The sequence below is a fragment of the Carcharodon carcharias genome, chromosome 10 (genome assembly GCF_017639515.1).
Source record: "Carcharodon carcharias isolate sCarCar2 chromosome 10, sCarCar2.pri, whole genome shotgun sequence".
Taxonomy (NCBI): Eukaryota; Metazoa; Chordata; class Chondrichthyes; order Lamniformes; family Lamnidae; genus Carcharodon; species Carcharodon carcharias.
Window position 1 is genome coordinate 127,792,723 of NC_054476.1, and position 24,086 is coordinate 127,816,808.

Consider the following 24,086-nt stretch of genomic DNA (forward strand, 5'->3'; position numbering starts at 1 on the left):
AGTGGGTATGGGGAGCGGAGGGGGAGAGGGGGGAGCGGAGGAGGAGGGGGTTTGTGGAGTGGGGAGCAGAGGAGGCTGGGGTTATGGGGGGAGGAGGGTGGCGTATTTGGGAGGGAGGAGGAGGGAGGGGGAATGGTGGGAGGAGGAACAGAGTAGGGCGGAGGAGAGGAGGAGGGTGTGGGGATTGGAGGTGGGAGGGGGTATGGGGAGAGGAGGAGGGAGGGTTTCTACGGGAGGAGAGAGGGGCTATGGGGTATGGGGAGGGAGGCGGTATGTGGGATGGCGGAGGGGTAGGGGTGGGGGTGGCGAGATGTGGTATGAGGGAAGGGGTATGGAGGGGGCAGGGGGTATGGGGGAGAGGGGAGGGAGGGGGTATGGAGGAGGGGAGGAGCGGGTTTCTGGGGGAGGGAGTAGGGAGGGGGTATGGAGGAGGGGAGGGGAAGGTGAGAGGGGATATTGGGGAGAAAGGTGGGAGGAGAGAGGGGGTATGGGGGAGGGAGAGGAGGAGGAGAGAGGGGGTATGGGGGAGGGAGAGGAGGAGGAGAGAGGGGGTATGGGGGAGGGAGAGGAGGAGGAGAGAGGGGGTATGGGGGAGGGAGAGGAGGAGGAGAGAGGGGGTATGGGGGAGGGAGAGGAGGAGGAGAGAGGGGGTATGGGGGAGGGAGAGGAGGAGGAGAGAGGGGGTATGGGGGAGGGAGAGGAGGAGGAGAGAGGGGGTATGGGGGAGGGAGAGGAGGAGGAGAGAGGGGGTATGGGGGAGGGAGAGGAGGAGGAGAGAGGGGGTATGGGGAGGGAGAGGAGGAGGAGGAGAGAGGGGGTATGGGGAGGGAGAGGAGGAGGAGGAGAGAGGGGAAATGGGGGAGGGAGGTGGAGAGAGAGGGGGAGGGAGGAGAGAGGGGATATGGGGGAGGAGGGATGGGAGCGGATAGAGGCAGGAGGGGGAGGAAGAGGGGTGGTGAGGGACTTGGGAGGTGTTGAGCAGGGTGCTGGTGGGTGAGGTGTGGGGAGGAGCGGAAATTGAGGGAGGGCATATAGGGGAGGGAGGAGGGGAGGGGGAGTCGGCAAGAGGTGGCGGAGGGGAGCGAGGAAATTTGGTTAGGGGGTGGGAGGGAATGGTGTGGGGCTGGAGAGAGCGGGAGAATGGGGATGGAAGGAGGGTGATTGGGGAGTAAATTGTAAGTGGGAGGAGAGTAATTGTTGAGTGGGGATTGTTGCCTAATATAATGGAGGGAGTGTTGGGGTGAGATGAGAGAGAAAGCAACCCCACATGATGGATGACTGACTGATACGTGGGTGCAAATAGGGGTAACACCTGGGATGTGTAGGGAAAAGAATAATGCAAGAGGACAGAGGATAACATTTGAAGTTATAAATTGTGTTCCATTAATGGTGTATAGAATGTATGGGTATAGTGAGTACAATTGGAAACACACTACACTGGGTTTGAAGTATACAATACGAATGTATGCAGTGAACAAAGCATGAGTGAATGTTAGAATTAATATAGTCAGAACTCTTTTTGAAAATAAATGTACAATACACAACCTGTGACCATTTATATGTGCAATCCAAGAGTCTACATGTGATACAATAAAATATTCTATGTTACATTTTCTCTCCAATATGCTGTTATATATTTACTCTCATGTCTGATTATACATTCCCAAAGAAATTGTATCTTGAAACTTCCAGAGTTTGTATAATCTGATTTTGGAGAGTAAATATACAATAGCATATTGGAAAGAAAATGCATAATAGGATATTGGAGGGTAAATCTATAATGGACTGGAGTTTTAATGTACATTGCTTGGGATCTAGGAAATAGGTGAGGTCTGGGACTATATACATTTGGTGTTCCTCACATAGGATAATATATTTGGGACCTGGGAGGATCACTGCAATATATAGGATCTGGGGCAATTACTGTGCAGAGGCTATAAATATTTTTATTGTTGGGATTGCCCATCTTGGTTTCTCTTGAGAAGGCTTTGAATTGTATTTTCCTTTGGTGAGGATTTGCTTTTAGGAGTTCCAGGATTTTGACCCAGTATTGGCAATAAAGAAATGATAATTCTGTCAAAGCTAGGATGATGTGTAACTTGGAGGCGATGGAGTTCCCTTGCATCATGTGCTTCTAGGTGGTGGAGGTCTCAGGTTTGACAGATTTTGCCAAAGCAGCGTGGCCTCATTGGTTATGAATTTTTAGACTCGCGGTGAAGTGCTGGTCAACGGACTGCATTGTGCTGGCTTTCATCCAGGCATGTGGAGAGCATTCCATCAGATTCCTGATTTATGTCTTTCATCGGTGGTTGAATGAGGCTTCGGGAGTTGAGAAGCAAGCCACTTGCTTGAACCTCTAATCTATTCTAGTAGACATGGCAATTGTGTTGAAGGTGCAATTGAGTATCGGGTCACTGGTGACCCCCAGCATATTGATGATCAGGGCCTTAACATTTGATGACTGTGCAAATGTCAAGTAGAGCTGTAAGCTGCCCCTTTTTGGAGATGGCCATTGCCTGACACTTATGTGGCTCCAATGTTAATTGCTTGGATGCCTATATGCTGCAAGACATGGATGACTGGGGAATTGCAAATAGAGCCTACTTCTGAACTTAGGACGAAGGGCAGGTCATTGATGAAGTACTGAAGGTGGTTGGGCTCTGGAGGCTGCCCTATTGATGTCTATATGAAACTGGGATGTGTAAGAGCCTGAGAATATTTTTACAGTCATAAGGATCTGAGAGTATTGGTATGTATTGAGCATTAATGCATGATGCACAAGGCCAATGGCTGTTATGTGCATCAGATATTAATACTTTTAATATTTGTAAATTAATATAATCTATATCCTATAATCTACATGTAGCCCAATGATTATTAAGAATATGTCAAATCTGAGTTAGTAAGTATTAAAGAAAATGCTTGCGACCACATAACAGTGCTTGAGTCCTCCTTTCCATGTTATTAAAATTCCACTGACCACCTATGACACCATACAAGTATTTTTCTGTATTCAGATTAATTATATAATTAAACATATATTAGTTTGTTTTACTGAATGTGAAACATGGTGCTGAGCAGCAATTCTGTCAAGATGTCTTCTTGTCGAAGATATATCCACGTGCATTTCGGGGTACTTTGTTTTCATTGGCGTCATTACTGAACCGCAGTCTGTACAAAGGAACGTAGGACTTGGGAGCAGGAGTAGGCCATTTAGCCCTTCGAGTCTGCTCTGTCACTCAAGATCATGGCTGATCTGGTTATGGTCCAATTCCACTTTGCCATCTGCCCCCCATAAACCTTGTCTCCCTTTTCTATCAAAAATCTGTCTAACTTTGCTTTGAATAAATTCAATGACCCGGCCTCCACTGTTTTCTGGGGAAGAGAATTCTATTCATTTACGACCCTTTTAGAGAAGAAAAATTTCTCCTCCTCTCTGCCTTAAACAGTAGACCTTTTATTCTTAATTTGTATCCCTGGTTCTCAATTCTTATAGACAATACAGAAATGTTCAACCCGCCTGTTTTAATTCGATGGCTGAATTTGAATATTATATTGTTAAATATTCTTATAGTAATATAGCTGATGCTTTTATCCAAAGCAGCTTTGTAACAGTGATGATAAATGCTATTTTGAAGGCGTTACTGTCATCGGTCTATATTTTTAGAAATCTTGCTGCGGGTTGTATGAAATTGAGCAACTTCCCCACCCCTGCCCTACACCATGTAATCTTATCTTGTGTCGTAACCTTCTGGAAATCCAAGTACACCACAGGTTTCCCTTTGTCCACCTTGCTCGTTACTTTCTCAAAAAACTCTAACATAGATTAAACATTATTGCCCTTTCACAAACCCATTTTGACTCTGCCTGATCAGGTTTTGATTTTCCAAGTTTCCTGCTTTAATGTCCTGTACTACTTGGAACAAACACTTAGTGCTGCAGAAGAAACACTGGTGTATTCATCAGAGCATTCACACCAAAATGTCTTCAGCGGCATTTTCCTGAACTTGATACTAAGGGTCGATGAAATGTCATTGAACTCTTAATAGCTTTGATGGGACTGAGTTGGCAGTTTAGCTTTCGTAGTCTTGCTGTAAGAAATTATAACCAACATTTGGAGAGCAGATTTTTCCAGTGAGAGTTCTGCCAGCCTAGTCCACCCAAGAATCAAAAACCAATATTAAAAATAAATTACACATCCTAATGGTGAGTATATCATAATGCCCCAACCTCAAATGGGGGAACATAGATGGCCCACATGGCTGAGTAAAGGACCTGATGCCCCAAGTGGGTGGTCAAGGACCTGATGCCCCAAGTGGGTGGACAAAAGATCTGATGCCCCAGTCCTTTAGAAGAAATGCTGCTTGCACTTCCTGTAGATGTTGACTGACTTGCTTTACAGTACGTAGAACCATAGAAAAATTACGGCACAGAAAGAGGCCATTCAGCCCATTGTGTCTGTGCTGGCCAAAAAAGAGGAAACGAAACTAGCTCTCCTTTTAATCCCACTGTCCAGCATCTGGTCTGTAGCCTTGCCGATTACAGCATTTCAGGTGCCGATCCAGGTACCTTTTAAATGAGTTGTGCATTTCAGCCTCCACCATCAATCTAGGCAGTGAATTCCAGATGCTCACCACCCCTTGGATGAAAAAGATTTTCCTCACGTCCCCTCTAATCCTTCTACCGGTCACCTTAAATCTACACCCCCTGGTAATTGTCCCCTCAGTTAGGGGGAACAGGTCTTTTGCATCCGCCCTATCTAGGGCCATCATTGTTTTGTACACCTCAATTAAGTCATCCCTCAGCCTCCTCTGTTCTAAGGAACACAACCCTAGCCTATCCAATCTTCCTCATAGTCGCAATTTTCAAGCCCTGGAAACATTCTTATAAATCTCCCCTCTCCTTCCTGTAATGTGCCCAGAATGTACACAAAATTCCAGCTATGGCCTAACAACATGACCCGGCCTCCACTCTGTTTCTGTTAGACCTGCTGAGTTAAGGTTTTGAGTCCATATGACTCCTCTTTAGACTACGGACTCGAAACGTTAACTCTGTCTATCCCTCCACAGATGCTGTTAGACCTGCTGAGCTTTTCCAGCATTTTCTGTTTTTGTTTCAAATTTCCAGTATCCTGCTTTCATCCATCATTACAGCCCTACTTTAGTATTCAATACCTCGTCCAATAAAGGAAAATATTCCATTTACTTTCTTTGCCACTTTATCCACCGGTCCTGCCACCTTCCGGGACCTTTGGACGTGCACTCCGAAGTCTCTCACTTCAGTCTGTAAAAACGTGATTCGGACCATGTGCTCACATGGTGGCAGGAATATCCTGTTTCAAATGGTAGATAGGTTCCTGGAAATCTCCTCTTAAAATCAAAACTACTACTATTGAAGAATTTTTCCCATTTAAATGAGTAATATCTGGAGATGCTTTCCTAACCCAAGATTTTCAGCCCCAATAGCTAACATAAACATGAAATCAACAAGACACAATGTAAGTAAATTTTCTACATTCCCAGTGATGTGAGAGAACCAAAGATAACAGGTTTGCTTTTTCCTGATTACTCAAAAATAAAGCTGCAAAATATATCCCAAGATATACATTTTTGCAAGATTGATTTCCGCTATACTCACTGATAATTTGTTTTGGCCCTTAAAATGACTAGGTCCCTGTGCTAATTTTCCTCCTAGTTGCAGATGCTTGTCCCATTATTGGACAGCTTCTGAGCCTTGCTTTGTTCTTTCTGTGGAGCCATTGAGCATTCTCCAGGCTGTTTGGCGCAGACTTCCTAATGGTGCTCTGGATTGCTGTCGTGCTTGTGGTCGTTGGGTGCTTTGGAGGACCCTGGTGGGGAGGGTGGTGGTAGTGATTAGAGTCAGAGATGCCAGGCTCCTGATCAATCCCCTGGGGCGAGTGAGAGTGCAAGTGACCATAGGCAGCTTCTCCTCCAGGCCTCTGCTGCCATGGAATGTGCAGAGCTCTTGGCGCAGGTCTAGAAGAACGTTTTCTTGGACGTCGATTGGAGGCGGATGTTCCTTGGTGGGGGTGAAGAGAGACCAAAACCTGACCCAAAAGTTCTAGAGAATAAGAAACCACTCTTTCACTGATTCACCCTGTTGTTAACTATGCAGATAGTTACAAAAAATCTTTTGCATCAAGCTCCCAACCGCTTTTATAATGGGGTAGGTAGTACTTAAAACAAATGGTTAGTCAATTTTTTAACTGCTTAATAATGAAACAGTGTATTCTATTTGGGCCTACTTAAAACTGGGTATAGCTATACTGCACAGTAATTTTCTTTTTACCTCCCAATAAAGGGGTCAGTTTGATAAGTCATATTGTGAACCTGCATCACATTAATTCCCAGTTCTCGAGAGATCCTATGCAATGAGTTGCTGGACCCAATCTCCTGCCTCATGGGTTATTAGAGTGCCTGCTTGCAGATGACTAAATAGCGACCCAGCACAGCCGGAGATCTGGACAGGGTAGCAGAGTCTGCGGTAGAGGCCAGGTTTGTGGGGAGGTGGAAGAAGGGCCGGGGGAACTTCACCCAGTTACCTGACAATGTTATCTCTTCTCTGTCTCTGAGGTCCCTCAGAGACCTGGGAGCTGCTTAGAAGTCGCAGCCTTGCTGTCTCCAGGTAAAATTTAAAAAAAAAAGTTGCTAGGTCGATCCCCACTGCCACTGTCTGTCTCCAGATTTGTCTTTCACTACTGTGTGCTGCTTGTCATGTGCCTTTTTCAAACATCACATTGAGGATGATAGCTTCCAGTTGTCATCTTGCTTTTGCAGCTGGTGTCATTTGGGAATGAGTGTTACCAAATCTTGTAAAGGCTAAAAAGAAGTATGCCTTTTGTTGATACATTGGAGGAGAGGTGGTAGCAGAGTGGTACTGTCACTGGATGAGCAATCCAGAGGCCCAGGCTAGTGCTCCGGGTACACTGGTTCAAATTCCACCATAGCAGCTGGTGAAATTTAAATTCAATTAATACATCTGGATTATAAAGCCATCTTAGTATTGGTGACCATAAAACCATTGTTAATTGTCGTAAAAACCAATTTGTTTCACTAATTTCCTTTAGGGAAGAAAATCTGATGCCCTTATCTAGCCTGGCCTACTTGTGATTCCAGACCTGCAGCAATGTGGTTGTTTCTTAACTGCCCTCAAATAGCCTAGCAAGCCACTCAGTTGTAGGAAACCGCTAGGAAGTCTAAGAGAAATGAAACCGGACAGATCACCTGGCATTCATCAAGGCACTGAAACGACAACAGCACACCCAGCCCTGTCGAGCTGCAAAGTCTCTTTACTAACATCTGTGCCAAAATTGGGAGCCCAGTTGCACAGACAGTTAAGCAATAACCTGACATAGTCGTACTCATGGAATCATATCTTACAATGTCATAGGCACCATCATCACCATCAACTGGGTATGCACTGTCTTGCTGGTAGGACAGACCCACTAGAGGTGGCAGCACAGTGGTATACAGTCAGAAGTGAGTTGACGTGGGAGTCTTCAACATTGGCTGTTGACTCTTGAAATCTCTTGGCATCAAGTCAAACATGGGCAAGGAAACTTCTCGTTAATTGCCACCCCCCTCGAAAGCTGATGAATCTTTACTCCATGTTGAACACCAGTTGGAAGAAGCACTGAGGATGGCAAAGACACAATGTGATCTGGGTGGAGGACTTCAAGGTCCATCACCAAGAGTGGCTTGGTAGTACCAGTACTAACTGAACTGGCTGAATCCCAGAGGATGTAGTTGCTAACTGAGTCTGTGGCAGGTGGCAAGGGAAAAACCTACTTGACCACCTCCTCATTGATCTACTTGTTGCCGATGCATGTCCATGACAGTATTGCTAGGAGTGGCCACTGTTTGGCACACTGCCGCTTCCATTGTGCTAAATGGGATAGCTTTTGAACAGAACTAGCAACCCAAACTGGTCACCCATGAGGTACTGTGGGCCTGCACAGCAGCAGACTTGTACTCAAATACCATCTGTAACCTCATGCCCTCCACTCTACCATCAAGCCTGGTTGAATGAGGTGTGCAGGAGGGCAGGTTAGGAGCAGCATCGGGCACACCAAAAATGAGCTGTCAACCTGGTTAATTTACAACGAGGGCTACTTGCATGCTAAACACTGGAAGCAGCATGTGACAGATAGAGCTAAGCGACCCCACAACCAATGGATCAGACCTAGGCTCTGCAGTCCTGCCACATCCAATCGTGAGTGGTAGTGGACAATTAAACAACTAACAGGGTGAAGCGGCTCCATGAATATGCCCATTCCTCCATGATGGGGGAACCCAGCACATCAGTGCAAAAGACAAGGCTGAAGCATTTGCAGACATCTTCAGCCAGAAGTGCCCAGTGGATGATCCATCTCTGCCTCCTCCTGAGGACTCGGCATCTCAGATGCCAGTCTTCAGTCAGTTCAATTCACTCCACGTGATTTCAGAACTGCAGAAGGCATTGGATACTGCAAAGGCTATGGGCCCTGACAATATTCTGGTAATAGCACTGAAGATTTGTACCCAAGAATTAGCCACGCCCCTAGCCAAGCTGTTCCAGTACAGCTACAACACCGGCATCTACCCGGTTATGTGGAAAATTGCCCAGGTATGTCCTGTCCGCTAAAAGTAGGACAAATCCAACCTGGTCAATTATTGCCCCATCGGTCTACTCTCGGTCACCAGCGAAGTGGTGAAAGGGGTTGCTGGCAGTGTTCTCCACTTGCCTGAGTGAGTGCAGCTCCAACAGCACTCAAGAATCTCGATACCATCCAGGGCAAAGCAGCTTGCTTGATTGGCACCTCATTCCCCCATCTTTATCATTCAGGCCATTCACCGTGACAGCAGTGTGCACCATCTACAAGATGCACTGCTGCATCTTACCAAGGCTCCTTCGACAGCAGCTTCCAAATCTGTGATCTCTGCCACCTAGAAGGACAAGGGCAGCAGATGCATGGGAACACTGCCACTTGCAAGTTCCCCTCCAAGCCACACACCATCCTGACTCAAATTCATCGCCATTCCTTCACTGTCGTTGTGTCAAAAGCCTGGAACTCCCTTCCTAATAGCACTGTGGGTTCACCTACACCAGTGGCCTGGTGGGGGCACCCCACCACCTTCTCAAGGGCAATTAGGGATGAGCAATAAATGCTACCTAGCTAGCGATGCCCACACCCTGTAAACGAATAAAAATAAAATTGGTGGACCCTTTGAAACCTCTCAAACACCTAGGAGGCTGAAGCTCCCTGGATGAGAACCTCTGCACTAAAGCGTACCCACTTAAGGGAAAAAATTGTCATTATAAGGTACCCAATCAGGAGAAATAGTGTTATTTGCGTATCAAGGTTTCAGGCTATAGCTGTAAAGTTGTATTTGGTCTAGTGAATGACAAATTATGTCATTATTGGGTTGTATCATTTAGAATCGTGGTGACTTGGAATTTATTTGCCAGTCTCCAAGTATACAGGGAGTGCAGCAACACACAAGCTAACCCTTGAAATTGTGCTGTCAAGAAAGCTTTCAGTTGCCATTGGTATTCAGATGGGGACATTACTGTTGTTCAGAAAAGCACACCACTAACATGTGAGTGGTACGGCAGCACAGGCAATAACCCCTATATTTGCCAAGTGGCTGTAATTATCTCATGGTCCAGGTATTGTAAATCTTAAGAGTGCAAGAAGGATATCACATGGTATAATTGCTTGAGGCCTATGTAAACTGGATATGCTATTGCAAATAATCTAAAATGATCTAATTCACTTTGTTGATTATTTTAAAGGTCATAATTGGCATGGTTTGCCGAAGTAATTCGCCTTTGAATGAATTTTTAAAGGGTACGTCACTGTCCTCATTGCTAGAGCAGCTTGTTTTGGGAAAAATTGGATTGTAAAGCTCTACTAACATAAGCTTGAATATTGTGGTTTGTGTATATTTCTGATAAACTGTAGAGGGAAAACATATATTGCTCAATGATGATGTGACTCCCTTAAATCTGCATGTATATGCAGTGCGGGTACATTAGCATCAGCTGGTACTGCAGTTGGCTACGCGGTAGGGGAGGCAATGAAGGAGTGTACACTATTGGCGCATAACTACAGCTAAGTAAACATAGGAATGACCAGACATGTCAATAAAACAAAGTTCACCGATATTGCCATTAAAAATTAACCTGCAGAAACTAGAAGGATTAACCTAAGGCTCAGGGCTGTTTCCTGCTGAAGTTGAAGAAGTTCATACATTGAGCAATGTGAATTGTTTCTTCCAGACCACAGCTTTTGAAACTGGGGTATATCTAGGAATTCCTGAGATTAGTTTTTCCATAATTACTTGCAAGTATTTTTTTTGCCATATACTAGTAACAGGCTGTCTTCTGGAAGTTGGATGACGGTCGTTTGGACTTATCCCAATTTCCCTGATGAGCTATGTAAAGGCAGTGCACTGCATGGTGTAACAATCATTTAGATCGCTGAACTTTATTCTGTTTCCTGGTCATTTAGTTGGAGTATTACTTTTGATATCGGTGTCAATAGTTAGCATGGGGAAAAGACAACTTAGGTTATGATCAGGTTCAAGAACCCAAGATCCTTTGCTGGAAAGGTGCATGGGGATGTCTGGTGGAAACTAGACTGTGATCCAGTGTGATGCTGTCCAGAGTGGAGTAGCCTACAGTACTCATTCTTCAGACTTCCATGTGAAGAATAGCTTCTTGAGCAAGGTACTGACAGAGCTGCCTGTTTCCGTGGAACCATACCCTAATTACAAAAAAAACTGGAACGGTGACCACAAAACTATTGCCGATTGTTGTAAAAACCCATATCATTCACTAATGTCCTTTTAGGGAAGGAAATCTGCTGTCCTTACCTGGTCTGGCCTACATGTGACTCCACAGCAACGTGGTTGACTCTTAAATGCCCTCTGAACAAGGGCAATTAAGGATGGGCAATAAATACTGACCTAGCCAGTGATGCCCAGATGCTATGAACTAATTAAAAAAATTTCTCCTTCCTTCTCTTGATGCTGTGCTGTAGTTCCAGTCACCGATTTCCCTTTGAAGATTTTCCCATAGAAGCATAGAAAAGTTCCAGCACAGTAGGAGGCCATTCGGCTCATCTTGTCCATGCCAGCCCGAGGACACCCAGGTGCCCTTTCTAATCCCACCTTCCCGCACCCGGCCCATTGCCCTGCAGCTTACAGCACTTAAGGTGCAGATCCAGGTACTTTTTAAAAGAGTTTAGAGTTTCTGCCTCTACCACCAACTTGGGCAGCGAATTCTAGACACCCACTACCCTCTGCGTAAAAAAGCTCTTCCTCATGCCCCCCTACACCTTCTGCCGCTTATCTTGAATCTATGTCCCCTGGTTCTAGAATTCCCCACCAAGGGAAACAATTTTATCCTGCCCACTCTATCTATTCCCCTCATAATTTTGTACACTTCAATCAAGTCACCTCTCAGCCTTCTTTGTTCTAAGGAAAATAACCCCACCCTATCCAATCTCTTCTCGTAGCTACACTTTTCTAATCCTGGCAACATTCTTGTAAACCTCCTGTGCACTCTCTCCAGAGCTATTACGCCCTTCCTGTAATGTGGTGACCAGAACTGCACACAATACTCCAGTTGTGGCCTCACCAGTGTTTTATACAATTCCAACATTATATCCTTCCTTTTATATTCTATACCTCTGCCAATGAAGGAGAGCATTCCATATGCCTTCTTTACAACCTTGTCTACTTGAACTGCTGCCTTCATGGACCTGTGTACTTGTACACCAAGATCTCTTACTTCATCTAACCCTTTTAGTATATTCCCATTTATTGTGTAATCCCTGTAACTGTTTGATCTCCCTAAATGTATGACCTCACACTTCTCAATGTTAAAATCCATCTGCCACTTTACCGCCCACCCCACCAACCCATCTATATCATTTTGGAGATTATGGCTATCCTATACACTATCCACTACTCGGCCAATCTTTGTGTCATCTGCAAATTTCCCAATCGTGCCCCCCCCACCATGTTCACGTCCAAATTGTTAATATATAACACAAACAGCAAGGGTCCCAACACTGAGCCCTGTGGCACATCACTTGAGACAACTTTCCATTCGCAAGGGCATCCATCGACCATTACCGTTTGTTTCCTGTTACAAAGCCAACCTTTTATCCAGTTTGCCACATTACCCTAAATCCCATGGGCTTTTACTTTCCTGACCAATCTGCCATGTGGGACTTTGAAAAATGCCTTGCTAAAATCCATGTACACAACATTCATTGCACTACCTTCATCAACCCTTCTTGTCACTTCCTCAAAGAATTCAATCAAATTTGTGAGGCAAGATCTTCCTTTAACAAATCCATGCTGACCATCCCTGACAAGACCAAGCCTTTCCACATGCAGTTAATCCTATCTCTCAGGATTGTTTCTACTAATTTGCTTACCACCGATATAAGACTAACTGGCCTGTAATTGCTTGGCATTTCCTTTGATCCCTTTTTAAACAATAGAACTACGTTTGTATTTCTCCAGTCCTCCGGTACCTCCCCTGTATCTAGTGAAGATTGGAAAATCATCCTCAGAGCATCTGCTATCTCCTCCCTGACTTCCTTCAGCAGCCTCGGAAACAATCCATCTGGCCCTGGTGACTTATCAACTTTCAAGGATTTCAACCCTTCGATTACTTCCTCTCTATGACTATCCTGTCCAATATCTCACAGTGTTCCTCCTGGACTACTATATCTACATCCTCCCTTTTCTTTGTAAACATGGAGACAAAATATTCATTCAAAATCCTTCCCACAGCCTCTGCATCTACACACAAGTTTCCATCTTCATCTCTGATAGGTCCCACTTTTTCCTTAATTAACCTTTTAGCATTAATGTATTGGTAAAACGTCTTTGGGTTATCTTTAACTTTACTTGCTAATCTTTTTTCATGCCCTCTCTTTGATTTCCTTATTTCCTTTTTTACTTCATCCCTGCACTTCCTATATTTGTCTAGGCTATCTGCAGTACTTAGTTCTTTGTGCCTATCGTACACTTTCTTTTTCTGTTTGATCTTCCCCTGTATTTCTCTAGACAACCAGGAGGGTCTAGATTTGGTCGTACCACCCTTATTTTTGTAGGGGACGTGTCTACTTTGTACAATTAGGATCTCACTTTTTAGTGCTTCCCACTGGTTTTCCACTGTTTTATCCTTCAGCAGTGCTGTCCAGTCCACCTTAGCCATGTTCCTTCTCATTTCTGCAAAATTTGCCTTCCCCCAGTTCTTTTACTCCTGCCTTATCTCTGTCCTTTTCCATGGTAATGCTAAATCTAACTGAATTGTGATCACTGTCCCTGATATGATCGCCAACTGTCACTTCACCCACTTGCCCTTCCTTGTTCCCCAAGACTAGGTCTAGAATTGCATCTCCTCTCGTTGGGTTTGTCACCAATTGGTTGAAAAAATTTTCCTGTACACACTGCATGAATTTTTCTCCCTCAGTGCCCCTTATATTGTTTGAATCCCAGTTGATATTAGGATAGTTGATGTCTCCTACTGTTAGTACCCTCTTGTTCTTACAAGCAGAAATTTGCCTACATATTTGTTCTTCTATCTCCCTTTCACTATTTGGGGGGCTGTAGTATACTCCCAGTAGTGTGACTGTTCCTTTTTTATTTCTAAGCTCAATCCATAAAGCCTCGTTTGTTGACCCATTTAGTATATTATCCCTTCTGACAACTGGAATTGATTCTTTAACCATATGTGCGACCCCCCCCACTCCTTTTTTATCTCCTACTCTATCGTGTCTGAAGACTCTATAACCAGGGATATTAAGCTGCCAATTTTGTCCCTCCTTTAGCCAGGTCTCCGTTATAGCAATGACATGCTGCTGCCATGTGTCTACCCGTGCCCTTAACTCATCTACCTTGTTTGTACTACTTCTTGCATTGAAGAATAAACAGTTTAACCCAGTCAATTTTCCTTGCTGGACACTTTTTAAACTTTGCTTCTCCTGTAACTCCATGCCTATCACAACGTCCCTAGTTAATGTTCTACCACCATTTTTCTGATCTGAATCTGACCTATCTGATCCTACTCCTGGGATCCCATCCCCCGCCATGCTCGTTTAAATACTCCGCAACAGAACTAGCAAAAAACCCCCGCAAGGACACTGGTCCCAGCTTTGCCTGGATGCAACCCGTCCGCTTTGTACAGGACCCACCTTCCCCAGAACCGGTCCCAGTGCCTCAAGAATCTGAATCCCTCCCGGCTACACCATCTCTCCAGCCACGTGTTCATTTGATCTATCCTCTTATTCTTGGTCTCGCTAGCATGTGGAACGGGTAGTAATCCTGAGATTATGACATTTGAGGTCCTGCATTTTAATTTATCTCCTAAATTACTGTACTGAGCTTGCAGGTCCTCATCCCCTAATTTATCTATGTCGTTGGTACCAATGTGTACCACGACCACTGGCTGTTTACCTTCCCTCCCCAGAATGTCCTGCAGCCGTTCCATGACATCCTGAACCCTGGCACCAGGGAGGCAGCATACCATCCTTGATTCACGTTTGCGGCCACAAAAGGGTCTGTCTGTGCCCCTAACCATTGAATCCCCTATCGCTATAGCCCTGCCACTTGTTTTCCTCCTGCCCCTCTGAGCAGCAGAGCCACCCACGATGCCGTTAACTTGGCTGTTGCTGCTTCCCCCTGAGAGGCCATTCCCCCCCAACAGTATCGAAAGCGGTATATCTGTTAGAGAGTGGGATGACCACGGGGGACTCCTGCACTACCTTCCTGAGTCTTTTACTGTTCCTGATGGTCACCCATTCCCTTTCTGCCTGTGTAATCTTCATCTGTGGTGTGACCACCTCGCTAAACGTGCTATCCATGACTTGCTCAGCATTGCGGATGCTTCACAATGAGTCCACCCGCTGCTCCAGCTCCGAAATCTTCCACACACATGGTCACCAGGGACGCTGGAATCGTCCCTCATTTCCCACATCCTGCAGGAGGAGCATATCATGGGTCTGAGTTCTCCTGCCATGACGTTCCTGTCGATTAAGCTAGTTACTTCCTTAAAAAATACTCTAGCTCAAGGCCTTATTTATGTTAGCCAGGAACCTTGTTTCTTGACTAATTATACTTGTACAGTACTATTCTACTTTTTTTTAGCTCCTACCTCAGTATTAAGCAATGAATTCCTTTAATAGATTGAAAAAAAAACTCACCAGGACTTACTCCCCAATCAGCTGCTTTCCCAAGTCACTGTTATTCATATGTGAGCAGGTGAATTTAGACTGGCACTTTGACTTCTGGGGAGCATCATAGTTCAGCCTGACCCTGTCCTTGCCCAAAGATCATTCGTGTACTTCCAACAAGAGTGACTGGAAAGCAGTCAGAGCAGGAATCATAGCTGAAACTTCTTTCCAGAACCCAGGGTCAATGATACAGAATGAGAATCAAACAAATGGATGATTAATTTATCTATTTGCATCCCTTATTTGATTTACAGTTTACACATTAACCAGAATGAACTAGCTATCAGGACATGGGTCGATTTAATAGTAGGATAGATGTTTTTAAGCGTGCACTTCCACAGAAAATTGGAATGCAGGTTCCTCCCTTGTTGCATTGTATGCCCAATCTTGGCTGTGCTGATATGACATCAACTGGATCAAAAAGAGAAAGTTACTCGTGGTCTGTTTTCTCACACAAGTGATTTGGAAGTAGGTGAACTGCAGAAAGTGGGTATTAGAAAAGTAGATAAAGGCATAACAGCATGATGACAGATTCACTTAGAGCTCCTTTTATGCATCCAATCTAAGTGGGAGGTTGGGGTGGGGGTCATTCTGTGATTTGTGAACTGTAGGATATTGTTTTTAGACTTTGTAGTTGCAGGCATCTCCTCATTCAAATATGCAGCACCTAAATATCCTTCAATGGATTTTTGTCATTGTTTGCTTATTAGCAACTTCTTTGTTCTGCCAATGGAGCTATTGCTATCTTCTCAAGTCTTGTGCAGTTCCTTATATTAAATGTTATAGTACAGAAAGGCCAGTCAGTAAGCCACTGATCCCAGGTTTAATTCTTGACATAACTGATCATGGCAATACTGGGTTAGAGAGGGGTAAATCATCCAAGATTCTGACTCCTATAAGTTCTCACTCATTTCACCCTTGCTAAAAAATTCTGTGTGAGATCATTTATTATGAAATTAAGACAGAATAAAACTTAGTTATGTTATCTGTTGTGGATGTGGAATATCTTGTCGAGATTCAAATCTATATCGCAGAATGTTTACTCAAGTGAGGTACAGGATGCTGACCAGCACTTTCAGAGCTATATCCCAGTAAGAATCAACATTTCAGGGAAGAAAGTTCAAATTTTTTTAAAAACTTGCGAAAGAGCCACATTGTGTAGTTCAAAGATTTCAATTCTGCAAATAATCCTAAAACATGTTATCTAGTTAAAGAACCCAAATGGACTAAAAGGAGCGGTCATTGTTCTGAATTCTGGATCAACCATGCAATTTGTGCATCGTTTGACGAGTGAGTTAATTTATGCTGAGGTTATTCAATTAACATGTGAATAGCATCCAGTTCATTGGCTGAGAACAAGTTTCATTTTCCTCTAACAATATTCAGTCATTGAGGGTGATGATTTCATTTTCAGTATAACTAAGATTTATTTTTAAACTGGAGTGTTTATTCATGCTGATACTGTTGCTCTTGGCAATGTGACTGTCTTTAACTAAAAATGCTTTTGTCCTCTCTCCTTTTCATTCATATTCTTTTTCTTGGTGATAAATACTAAAGTTATCCTAATCGGGAATATTGGAGCCAGATCCCAAGTGTGGGCACTTTTACTGCTGAGGGAGGCCATTTGGTTATCTAAATTCATCCTTTCAGAAAGACGTAACAGTTTCCTCCTCCCTATCCTCATTGCAGTTTCCAATTGTTTCTAAGTTGCTTTTTTGGGGTCTAGCCTATACTATTTTAGGGAGTCTGTTTTATACCTTCATCATTCTCCATGTGAAGAAGAATCAGTCCTAATTTTTATCTTTTAATAGTTCGAACCTGTTTCTCTACTCTTACAATTTAATTAGAAGTATATCCCACATTTTTCCATGTTCTTAATAACCTTGTGTTCCTCTTTAAGATCACCTCCAAGATGCCTCAGTTCCAGGCCTTGCGGCCTTAGTTTGTCTAGTCTTTTCATAATGCAGAGCTTTATTACAAAGAATTAACTTTTTGGCTCTTCTCTGCACTGCCTTTACTAGCACTTTAATGTCTTCCGGTCAACTTTTGTCTGATTACACTTTAGCAAAGTGTTTTGGAATATTTCCCTAAATTAGTGATTAATAAAGCTATTGCGAACAGGATGCAGTATTGCAATTGCTGTCTTGTGCACTACCGCATTATTGTTCAACATTCCATTGACCTTCTTGATTGCTGCTCTGAATTGGTTGGGTGTTTAGTGACGAGTCTACTCGGACTTGTCTCTTCCAGCTTCATCCTAAGTTTGTTCAAAGCCATTCATGGAGTTGTGCCTGCTAGGATTTTTTCCTGTGTAGCAGTATTTTAAATTTGCATTTAATTTTATCTGCAGCCTGGCTACATATATACTTTGTCCAGCCACAGTAAGCTGCCTCCTCTGATTCCACTGCCCTCTGGGTCTGGTGCCACATGCAGATTTGATCAGTTTGCATTGAGTTTTTGATTCCGTCATTTATATGAATTAACATTAGCTGCGGCAATGAACCTTGGGCACCAGGTTAGTGCTCCCTACCGCAATATAACTTCTCTAATGAGTATTTGTTTTCTGCAATTTCCTATTCCATCTCTGGGGTTTACCCTAAATTTCCACATCTTTGAGTTTGACTAATAGCTTTTTGGAAGTCTTTTCTTTCTGAACCTATGTTGACTGCTGTTTACTACGTTATTTTTGCACAGATAATACTCAAGTTTACTCTTGATAATCTGTTCTGCTATTTTATACGGAGTGGAAGCAAATGGGTTTGTAGCCGCCTGTCTTTGTTAGTCCCCCTTTTGACTGGTGAGATACTGATAGATTTGAAAATGTCCAATGACACCTTCATAATGGTTGTCGTTGCCTCACAAAGTTCCTCCATAGTTTCTTTCAGCACTTTGGGATAAATATCCATTCTCTGTAATTTTTGTTCTGAGGACTTACATGTTACTCATATTGAATTTTTCTAAAAGAGGGCATTTTGCTCATGATTTCCCTTTTTATTATTTTGTGGAAGTATTCATTCATTATTGTGCAGTGTTTTGCCATCTCCTAAACTTTTACTATTTTTTCATATATTTAAAACAAACACCTTTTTTAGTGTCACATTAAGTACAGCACATGACCAAAGAATTGCTTCCCAAACTGCTTGCTGAGACAAAAACGAGAGCAGGTCAGACTTAGTAGTTCTAAAACATCTCCCCCTGTGGGCAATCTATTCCTGCCACATACTGTCTGTGTTTTTACTTATTTTTCTTAACCTCTTTTATATTCCATTCCTTTGTTTTTACATTCATCTCGACTCATCTTGTTACCTGTAGCTTTTAGGAAAAATTGCTCTCTGTTCCTCTCATTGCCAATACTTCAGTTGTTGCCACATGCCTCGGTTTCCAGTGTAATGCATTATGTTGGTATTTTGTCTATAATATTTCTAAATATTATCTAGTTTTCTCTCCTACTTTTCACTGTAGCAATCTAATTCCTGTAGCTCACCCCTCCCCTCAATTTGTCCCTCTCTAAAGTTGACTGTGTGTATTGTACTCATTCTCTATCCATTGTTATTCAGCCTTTTTTCCATCCTAAACCTAACTTTAAACTGTACCATTTTGTGGGCATTTTGCTGATCTGTTCTCTGACTGGTATTGATTTTGGCTGAGTGGTACCACATTAACCTAGTGTCAGAAGGTTGTGGATTCAAGCAGCTCTCCATAGACTTGAGCACATAATCTAGGCTAACACCTTAGTGCAGTACAGAGGAAGAGCTGCACTGTCAGTGAAGCTTTCTTTTGGATGAAACATGAGGTCCTGTCTTGTGTTTTCCAGATGGGCATAAAAGATTGTATCAGTATTTTAAAAAGTGGGGTATTCTCCCTGACACCCAATATTGATCCCTCAACCAACATAGAGGGGGAAAAAAGAGTATCTGGCCTTAATCTCATTACTGTTTCTGGGCCTCACTGTGTTTAAATTGACTGCTATGTTTCCTACATTACAATAGTGATTACACTGGTACTTCATTGATTGTAAAACACTTTAGAATGTCTTGAGGTCATGAAAGATGCTATATAATTGCATTTTTGAAGGGTAAATAAACATATCAAATCTTTATATTCCCCACACTTCCCTTCTATATCCATGTATGCAGTTGAATCACTATCTACTGGCACTCTCACCATAACGTTTAGATTTTGTATCCTTTCTACCTTGGCTGCTCTATATTGCCCTATTTTCTGTTTGCCCACTGTGTTTGTATATATCATCCCTCACTACTTTATGTTCTCTGAAATGCTGTCAGCACTAGCCAGGTGAAACCTGTCCCATTTGTGCAGCTTCCTTCTGCCCCAACACTTGTTACTCTTTTTGAAACTCTCTTTGACACCATTTTTCTAGTTACCTACTTCTTAACTTGCCCTTTATGTGATACCAGGTGTAATCTTGATATTACTTTTAACATTTTGCTCCTTATTTTAACCCTCAAAGCTTCATAAAATTTATGCTACACTATTCCTTTGTGAACCAGAACTGGCTGCTTTCCCTCTCTTTTCAGAAGTTTTTCATCTTTCCATTATATCTTTTATCCTGCAAACGACAAGGCACGTGCCATTCAGGTCTCTCAGTTACAGCGACAAGGTAAGATGTCCTTTGTCCACGTAGGAGTTTCCCAGCACTGGCCAATGGATAGACCTCGGGAATGAGAAACATGGCTGATTTTTGCTTTTCTTTCCTCAATCCAGAGTACTGAGACTAATCATGGTACTCCTACCTTAACACCAAGCCTGATTTCAGTTGACTTAGCACAAACTAGGAACTGATGATAGGGGCCTTATAAGTTCAGTATGTATTTTAAAATCCATATATCAGCTAACAGTTTTCAACTGAGGACAGACATCCAGTTGCTCTAATGCTTCTACCAGTACCATTCTTTATGTGGTACTTAGGAGCGAGCAGGGAGAGAGGGGTAACTCGCTCTCAGCCTTTCTCTGTGAAATGACCTTAACTCTGTTTTCAGCACCTTTCCCAGGCTGAAGAGCAGAGACTATATTGCCTGTCTGGGTGACAAGGGGGTCACTATGGTGACCTGGTGTCACCCTACTTCATGGCATAGGTGCTGCATCAGACAACTTTGGAAACCCTCCAAGCGTTTGAAGCTATTTACTGAAGTGGATATACATCAGACTTTAGGAAATCTGTGACTTGTTTGGTGTCCTTGTGCATTACCTTCCAGGTCATTTTATGCTTTCAGAAGTTACCACATTTAGTTTCATTTAGACAGCTGCACTTCCTGCACATCCCTCTGTGTATGTGGCATTATTTCACCAATCAATTTATAAAGGCCCAGATTTTCGCATCTGGATCAGGTGTGCAGAGATGGGAGAATTCCTGGCTCTGTGAACCCAACCTTTAAAAAGGTGACATGCAATTCAGATTTTCATTCCGGGGGACAGGCTGGATTAGAAGTCGGGCCCATCTCCTTTGGAATGAGTGCGGAGGCTGCCAGATCCTGAAACAGACAGGCTCTGTGCTCACTGGAAGTATTGGCGGCAATGAGAGGAATAGAGAGTGATTTTTTCCCTAAAAGGTCTGCCTCTGTGCTCAGGCACATTGTTTAATTTAATTTTAAAAATGATTAAAACAAAAAAAAAGCCCTCAAAACCTCATTTCATCACCCCCCTGCGCACTCCCCATGCCTCATCCATGCCAGCCTATGCCCCCTCATTCCCCCTTGGCCCTCTACCCAAACCCATAACACTCATACCCCTATGCCAATCCATGCATCCCTTTTGCCTTTACCTCTTCTGCCAACTCACCTAGTATCCACCATGGGCAAACTTCAGGAGCCATGCCAACATAAAATAGTTAGGTGTCTATTGATGACACTATTTCAAACAGAAAAACATTCATTGATTAATAAAAACTATTTAACATGTAGGAATTCGTCAGCTAATTTCTTATGAAAACAAATGTTTCTATTTTATAACCACTTGGAGCTGTCAATCAAACTGTTCACTTAACAGGCACCCCACTGATAATGTTAGTTTGTAAAATCAATCATTGCAGCACAAATCCTATAATGATAACCCTGCAGTTTATGTCAACAGACAGAATTAAATACCAAGCACTGATTTTTCTTTTTAACAATAGGCTTTTTAAATTTAAAGTCCAATAGAGTTAAATCCATTGACAGCTTTGATAGGTCCAATGAGTTTATGCACTTTTTGCACACAATGAGTTTATACATTTTTTGTGCACAATCGTTTTTACCTTTAACAATCCCAAAGGGTGACTTACCTCTCCCAAAGATGTCCCAGGACCCGATCCAAAGGGGTACCTTGCCTCTCCAAAGGAGTACTCTGGCTATCCAAATGAATCCACCCCAAGTTCAGTCCGACTCTTACCAGGTCTGCTCTACACATGCCGGGTTTCACACTTCTGAGCTACCAGAATCCCACTTCAGTGGAGGCAGCTGATGATTTAAGTGGCTAGCTGACTAAACGCGCATGCATGAACCCCGGCCCGACTCCAGTCCAGCCCCCGCAAAAATAGGTAATGCTATATTCGGGAGTGGGACTTAGAATTTTCAGACATTTCTGCTATTTCCACCATGACGGAGAGCCTCTCCGTCATGGCAAAAATCTGTGGCAGAATGTTTAAATTAATGTGCTTCAGATTCCAGAATTGTACTGAAGTGTGTGTGTCAGTGCCACTTGGAGTCATAATGACAATCATTTTAGACCCAAGTTGACAGTGTTGCAGGAGAATGCAAAATCAGGAACTGTGGTTTTGGGCAAGTGGCAAATATACTTTACGTTAGGGTCACTTTGGCACAGGAGGTTGAATGGGTTTATTATATATTTAAAAACCCATTTGACTTGTTGGAATTTTATGTGAAGTTCTGATGATGTTTGTGTCCTGAACAAAATGCTTAAGGCTTAATTATGCATACTTAGAGTTGACAAATGAATGGTGGTTGTAATGCTGCATCATGAATTTGCAATTACCAAGGTTCCGTATACTGATTTTCTGATTTGGAAATAAATAAATAATGTGGGTTGTTCAGTATCCTGGCAGTATCAGGGAGACTCGCACATCATTATCTCTGAAGAGCCACTAACGACACAATGTGGGCTGCACAGACCAAATTCAAAGAGAACTCTACAAAGGCCATCTTCATTTCATAACTCAGACTGGCCAGCAGGAGTCTGCTCGTCTGCTATGAGAAAGGGCCCTGTGATCTTCCTTTCAATTCTTAATGGTTGAGACATTCAACAATCTCGGGGTGAGGGATACACACCCTTTGTCAAAAACAGTGTTAAAGGTGGGAGTCATGTGACATGGACCTCTGGTTTGTGGAACCAGTAACATTGCCTTGCTGTACTGCAAAGTCTCAGTCTGCCATTTTATCACCTAACCAGCAGCAACACAGATAAGGACCTCTGGCCCAGGTTGGACACCTGTCCTCATCTACACTGCTACTGGAAAGCCTGTACCATAGCCTACAAGACTGAATCATCTCTGCGTGCTTATCTCATCATGTGAAGTCAACACCATCAGAAAAGTGAATTATCCAGCACTGGTTTTCAGCTCATCGACCTCAGTAAAGGAATATCTCATTGGACTTTGATTCTAAACACTAGAACCCACGTAAAACACTATTTCTTTTCTCTGTGGTCTCTGCACTGTAAATTTTTTCTTTTCTCTGCCCCTATTTTACTGTATAGGATGCAATATTGCGACCCCCACTCCCGCTTTTTGAGTGTGTGCAAATAAATTAACCCCTTGAGTTCATCCAATTTCGAGTTTGCTGTGGGGTTATTAATGGAAATTGGATCACACCAAAATCGAGGGGTTGGGAAATATGCCACCACTTATAAAGGCGGAAACAAATCAAAACACCTTTGTTTCTGGTGGTGAGAGGAGAAATTAATGCTGTTTAAATTAACCCCACTCCAATCTGTAACAAAGGTAATTTTGGGTACTTATGAAGAAGTACCCCAGCGACAAATAGAGTCAAAAGAGAAGTGACAAAAAATTTGGAAGAGCGCTTTGTAGGGTAGTGACCAGTAAAAAGTGAACATCAGTCCCTCTTGGATGTGACTCCTTTTATTCCTCCAAAGAAAACAGACTGCAGCTTATGTCCACAGGTGATTACTGTATAGTGTTTCATATAGTGATGTGACAGGCTTACGTTGTCATATTTCACATAGTCCCTCAGTGAAATAAGTAACAAATTTTTAAATTATTAGAGTATATTGGAAGCAAGTCACTTTCCTGTATTTCTCCTGCAAGTACAATCTTGTTTCCCTAGGCATAGAGACATATGATTGCTTGCCCTACGGCTTTAGAGTTATTCCTGTAAACAACCTGACGCACATCCTCCTGTTGAGGATAAAGATTGCCTCTGTAGGAGTGAAAGCAGATGGCAGAATTATCAATGCGTTGACATGTGGTGCCATGTTGTGCTTCCTGACACCTCTGCCACCACACTGGTGTGACTGCATGAATATTGTAAAGGATTGCTTTTGGTAAAAAGAAGTATTGATTTAAAACATTTGGTAATTAGGTGAAAAATAAAATTTGTTCAAATACTTCACCAGGCTATCACCACGAAACAGCCTAATCTTTCAGCAAGCTCATCTTAAGGAGTTTCTTCACATAGCTCAGAGAATGCTGGGAAAAAGCATATTTTCATTTTCCTGAAGCAGCAGAAAGGTGTGAAATTGAAGCATAAGCTCTAGAGGTAAACGTATTGCACGATGTGTTATTAAATTGCCTGGACTACGAGGTACCCATGTAAATCTGCACAGTGCTAATTAAGCTGATCTCAGCAAGTTGAGTTCC

General features: G+C 43.0%; 1 protein-coding gene across 7 annotated transcripts in view; it reads left to right on the plus strand.

Moving 5' to 3' along the window:
* Positions 1–24,086, plus strand: part of mtmr4 (myotubularin related protein 4) — a 199,489-nt gene that overhangs the window by 4,841 nt on the left and 170,562 nt on the right. Inside the window, exon 2 of one of the 7 annotated variants that reach the window (XM_041197615.1) lies at positions 9,796–9,850. The exons of the other annotated variants lie outside the window; for them this stretch is intronic. The gene's annotated coding sequence lies outside the window, so the exon portion shown is untranslated. The remainder of the gene's footprint in view (positions 1–9,795; positions 9,851–24,086) is intronic. 7 annotated transcript variants of the gene reach the window in all.